Source organism: Vanellus vanellus (assembly GCF_965231255.1).
Source record: "Vanellus vanellus genome assembly, chromosome: Z".
Classification (NCBI taxonomy): Eukaryota; Metazoa; Chordata; class Aves; order Charadriiformes; family Charadriidae; genus Vanellus; species Vanellus vanellus.
This window is the reverse complement of record NC_138908.1, coordinates 35,734,280-35,739,777: the sequence shown is the minus strand read 5'-3', so window position 1 is coordinate 35,739,777 and position 5,498 is coordinate 35,734,280.

The following is a 5,498-nucleotide window of genomic DNA, read 5'->3' as shown; positions in this document are numbered from 1 at the left end:
CGGAGTCTAGCCTCAAAACTTGTCTCGCTCTCGGCAGCCTTGGCAGCAAAAAAGGCAACCGTCCAGCTCCTGCTCCCACACAAAGGTGCTGGGGTGAAGAGTGATGCTGTTTCTCACTGCCTCCTGGAACCCCTTCAAATGGTCCATGCGGTTCGGCCGTCTCTGATTTCCTGCCGACTCTAGCCTCAAAACCACCTTTGTTCACTCTCGGCACCCTCTGCAATAAAAACGGCAAAGGTCCAGCTCCTGCTGCCACAGCAAAGGTGCCAGGAGGGAAAACACATGCTGACCGTCACTGCCTCCTGGAACCCCTTCAAACGGTCCATGTAGTTTAGCCCTCTCTGCTTTCCTGCAGACTCTAGCCTTATAAGCACCTTTTTTAATTCTCGGCAGCCTCCGCAGCAAAAACGGCAAACGTCCAGCTCCTGCTGCCACAGGAAAGGTGCCGGGGTGAGGAGTGATGCTGTTCCTCACTGCCTCCTGGAACCCCTTCAAATGGTCCAGGCAGTTCGGCCCTCTCCTATGTCCTGCCGACTCTATCCTCAAAAGCACCTTTTGTCACTCTTGGCAGCTGACCAGGCAAACCGTGCACCTCCTGCTGCCACAGCAAAGGTGCCGGGGCGAAGAGTGATGCTGTTCCTCACTGCCTCCTGGAACCCCTTGAAATAGTGCAGGCAGTTCGGCCCTCTCTGCTTTCCTGTGGATTCTAGCCTCAAAAGTTCCTTTTTTCACTCTTGGCGGCTGCTGCAGCAAAATCAGCAACCGTCCACGTCCTGGTGCCACAGAAAAGGTGACGGGGCGAAGAGTGATGCTGTTCCTCACTGCCTCCTGGAACCCCTTCAAATGGTCCAGGCCGTTCGGTCCTCTCTGATTTCCTTCCGACTCTAGGCTGAAAAGCACCTTTTTTCACTCTCGCATGCTGACAGAGCAAAAACTGGAACCGTCCACCTGCTCCCACAGGAAATGTGCCAGTGGTGAAAAGTAATTTTAGTCCTCGCTGCCTCTTTGTACCCGTTCCAATGTTCCAAACACTTTGGATCTCTCTGCTTTCCTGCGCACTGTAACCTCAGAAGCACCGGTTTTAACTCTCAACAGTCTCCTGAGCAAAAAAGGTAAACATCCAGCTCCTGCTGCCATAGCTAAGGTGCCGGGTTGAAGAGTGATGCTGTTCTTCACTGCCACCTGTACCGCCTTCAAGTGGTCTAGGCAGTTTTGTCCTCTCTTCTTTCCTGCGGACTCTAGAGTGAAAAGCCTGTTTTTTCACTCTCGGCAGCTGCCGGAGCAAAAACGGCAAATGTCCAGCTCCTGCTGCCACAGCAATTGTGCCAGGGCGGAAATGTCATGCTGTTCCTCACTGCCTCCTGGAATGCTTTCAAATGGTCCAGGCAGTTTGGCCCTTTATGCTATCCTGCGGACTCTAGCCTAAAACTACCTTTTTTCACTCTCGGATACCTCCGCAGCAAAAACGGCAAACGTCCACCTCCTGCTCCCACAGCAAAGGTGTTAGTGGGGAATACTCATGCTGGTCCTCACTTCGTCTTTGTACCCATTCCAATGCTCCACACACTTTGGCTCTCTCTGCTTTCCTGTGCACCCTAACTTCAGAAGCACCGGTTTTAACTCTCAACAGCCTCCTGAGCAAAACCAGCAAACGTCCAGCTCCTGCTCCCACAGCAAAGGTTTCAGGGGGGAAAAGTCATTCTGGTCCTGACTGCCTCCTGGAACCCCTTCAAACGCACCACACACTTTCACCCTCTCTGCTTTCCTGCGTACTCTATACTGAAAAGCCCCTTTTCTCACTCTCGGCCGCCTCGGGAGTAAAAAAGGCAAAGGTTCAGCTCCTGCTGCCACAACAAAGGTGCAAGGGGGGAAAAATCATGCTGTTCCTCACTGCCTCCTGGAACGCCTTTAAATGGTCAAGGCAGTTCAGCCCTCTCTGATTTCCTGTGGACCCTAGCCTCAAAACCACCTTTTTTCACTCTTGGCAGCCTCCGCAGCAAAAACGGCAAACGTCCAGCCCCTGCTCCCACAGCAAAGGTGCCAGGGGGGAAAAGTCATGCTGGTCATCACTGCCTCCTGGAACCCCTTCAAACAGTCCCTGTAGTTTAGCCCTCTTTGCTTTCCTGTGGACTCTAGCCTCAAAACCACCTTTGTTCACTCTTGACGGCCTCTGGAGCAAAAAAGGCAAACGTCCAGCTCTTGCTCCCATAGCAAAGGAGCCAGGGAAGAAAAGTGATGCTAGGTAGTTTTGAGACTAGAATCCGCAGGAAAGCAGAGATAGCCAAAGCGTGTTAGGCATTTGAAGGGGTTCCCGCCTGGCTCCTTTGCTGTTGGAGCAGGAGCTGGACATTTGCCTTTTTTGCTCTGGCAGACGCCGAGAGTTAAAAAAGGTGGTTGTGAAGATAGAGTCCACACCCTGTTCCTTTGGGCTCCGCCTTCCATGCGTGACTGACCCCCCGCCCATCTTGGCTCCTCTTCCCGCCCCGCCCCACCCCGCCTACCTGCCACGACCCAGCCTTGCTCGGCCCTTCCTCCCCCGCGCCTTACGTGGGTATGTGCGCATGCGCAGTATGTCGCGCGGCTCAGTGTGCTCGCTGCTGTCACCAGGCGACCAAAAGCCTCTCAAGCACCCGGGGAGCCGCTCATGCGCAGTATTGGGCGATGTTGCGAGGTGTGCGCGTGCCCAGTACAGCGAACTGCCGCTCGCTCGCTTCCGCTACCATGCGACCGTACGCCGGTACTGCGGCGGGGGATCGGCGCATGTGCGCTACGGCGCGATGGTCGGCTCTCGCATCTGTCTCTTGGCGGCCGCAAGCCGGTACTGCAGCCGGGTGGCCGCGCCCGCGCAGTATAGCGTTCTCGTGGGTCCTGCCTCCTTCTCGGCCTCTGCCGCGCCTCCCGCCCTCTTCGTCCCCGCCTCCCCGCTCGTCCCTGCCCCGCCTCTATACAGATCTCAACCCCGCCTAACCACTAGCCCTCGGCCACGGCTCCCTGCCGTCTTCCACCCCGCCTCCCCCATCTCGTCTCCGCTCGTCTCCGCCCCGAATCCCCTGCGGGGGCTCTGCCACCCCCTAGCCTCGGCCCCGCCTCCCGGCTCGTCCCGGCCCCGCCTCCCCGGACTCTCCCGCTCCGCCTCCCTCATCTCGGCCCCGCCTCGGACCCGCACTGCACCGCAGTTCCCGCACGCGCCGTTGTCCGGCGCCGAACCCGGCGGCGGGGGAGGGCCAGGACCACCGTGGAGACGAGCGGACTCCTTCGGCGCGTGCGGGGGTGTCTCCCGCCCGCTGGCCGCCCGGCGCTGGCGGGGCGGGGGTTTCAAGCCGCCGCCTGCGACAGGCTGCCGCTCCTCTGGGAGACGAGTCAGCACCGGGTAGCCCCGGGGCGTTACCCGAGAGGTGACGGAAGGCACAACGGTTGAGACGAGTCAGCACCGGGTAGCCCCGGGGCGTTACCCGAGAGGTGACGGAAGGCACAACGGGGAAGAAGGCGCAACGGTTTTATTTTGTGCCGTCGCACACAAACCCATCCAGTTTTGAAGAAGAAAAAGCCGCGGGTTTGGTAAATCCGCCCCCCACTCCGCGCCGCGCAGGCGCGGCCGCACCTGTCCGTCGCCCCGGCAGCGGCCCCGCGCCGCCGCCGCTTCACCATGGCAACTGCTCCCGGGCGGATGGTCGGGAGGTCGGGCCAATCACAGCGCGGGAGTCACGCTCCGATTGGCCGAATTTCCTCGCTGGGGTGGGGCACGTCAGGGATTGACGGCAACGCCGAGCCAATGGAGCGGGGCCTCCCAAAGAGGGGTGCGTGCGACGGCCAATGGCCGTGCGGCGAGGGCGGACCGGGACGCTCCGGAAGCCGAGGGGGCCGGGGGAAAATGGCGCCCAGTTCGAAAGCGGAGCGGAGCAGAGCGGGCGGCGCGGGAGGGAAAGTGCAGCCCGGCCCGGCCCGGCCCGACCCGGCCCGCGGGCTCGCCGCGAGGCAGCCGGAGCGCGTCAAGGTGAGCGGGGAGCAACGATGCGGGAGGGCCTGAGGGGGCCCCGAGGGAACATGGCGGGGGGGCTGTAGAAGGCCCTGAGGGGTGACGGGGGGGGAAGGGGCGCTGAACGGGGGCCTTGAGGGGGTCTGGGGCAACGGGGGGCTTGAGGGGGGGCACTGTAGGCTCGGAGCGGGGCTGGCTGGGCCCGGCTCCCTGCGGGGTACCTTGGGGTTTGGGGTGCAGAGGTGGCGGTGCCGGAGAAATAAAGGGCGATAGTGAAGCGGCGCCCGGGCCGTGGCGGCGCTTCCCCGCAGCGCGGTGGGGTCGGGCCCTCCGCACTTGCCCAGCGCTCCCCAAGAGTGTCTGTGGGCGCTGGGGGTGGCGGGCTGTGGGGTGGCTGTGCTCGGCCTGACCCTCAGCGTGGCCCGCGGGGACTGCCGAGGGGGTGGGGAAGCAGAGGGGGTGAGCCGCTTCGGGGCCCGAAACAGAGAACAGGTCTTCTGCCTCGAGGGCAGGTTTGGGGGTGCAGAAACAGGCGGAGTTGTGTGGCTTTGGGCTGAGGAGCAGGGGTGCAGTCCTGCGGTTTTGGGGCTTGAGAAGGGGCACAGCAGCTGAGGTTATGGGCTCAGAAAGGGGCACTAAATGAGCGGGTTTGGGGGTTAAGAGCAGACTCTGGTTGGTTTTGCAGGGGCCGGGGGGGAGGCAGAGAGGAGTTGGGAGGCGTTGGGGGCTGCGGGGAAAAGCAGGGGGTGGGCAAGGTGCGTGGACCCTCCCCGCAGGTGGGGGTCTGGTGCCATGGGACCCCCGAGTTCAGGAGGCCGGCAAGCAGCCGACTGAACTCCATGTCTCTCTGGGGGGAAAGGCGCTTTTCAGACCTGGCACGCCTCTCCTCTTTGAATCTAGCTCTTCTTTGGACATTGCTGAGCATAGATATCAAGTAATTAATCATAGCAACTTATTGATATTTATACTGTGTAAAGCCGTGGTGTTTAACCCTAACACTCAAGTCAGGACGCTGATTGGTTGACGACCTCGTCAACAGCCCAGACTATTGCAAGTAGCTGGAGCTGGGAAGAAGGAGTTGAAATCAGCTAGAGCTTCAGTGCAGAGCTGGGGCTTCATTTAGGCAGAGCTTGGCAAGCAGGAGCTGGAGGAAGGTGGGGTGTCCTCTGTCCGGAGCATGCATTAGCCAGAGGCAAGACTCCCGGCAGCGGTAATGAGCAGAAGCTGCAATTAGCCAGAGTGTGTGTTGGCTGGAGCAGCCGCCAGCCAAACTGCACTTCCCGCAGGGCTGAAGAGGGGCCGGGTGCAGGCTGGGCTGTCCCAAGCGAGGAGCTCCGAGCAGAGGGGAGGCGAGCGGTGCTTCTGCCGGTGGGGAGCCCGGCCTCTTGCCGGGGGGCTTAAATCCCCGCCAGGCACCTGTCTGGGCCCTGCTCCCGAGGGCGGAGGTGGGGTGGGGGTCCCCCGGCTTGTGCCCGTTGTCTGGCTGCGACAAAGAGGGACATTTCTTGCCTCCTCTTTTCCC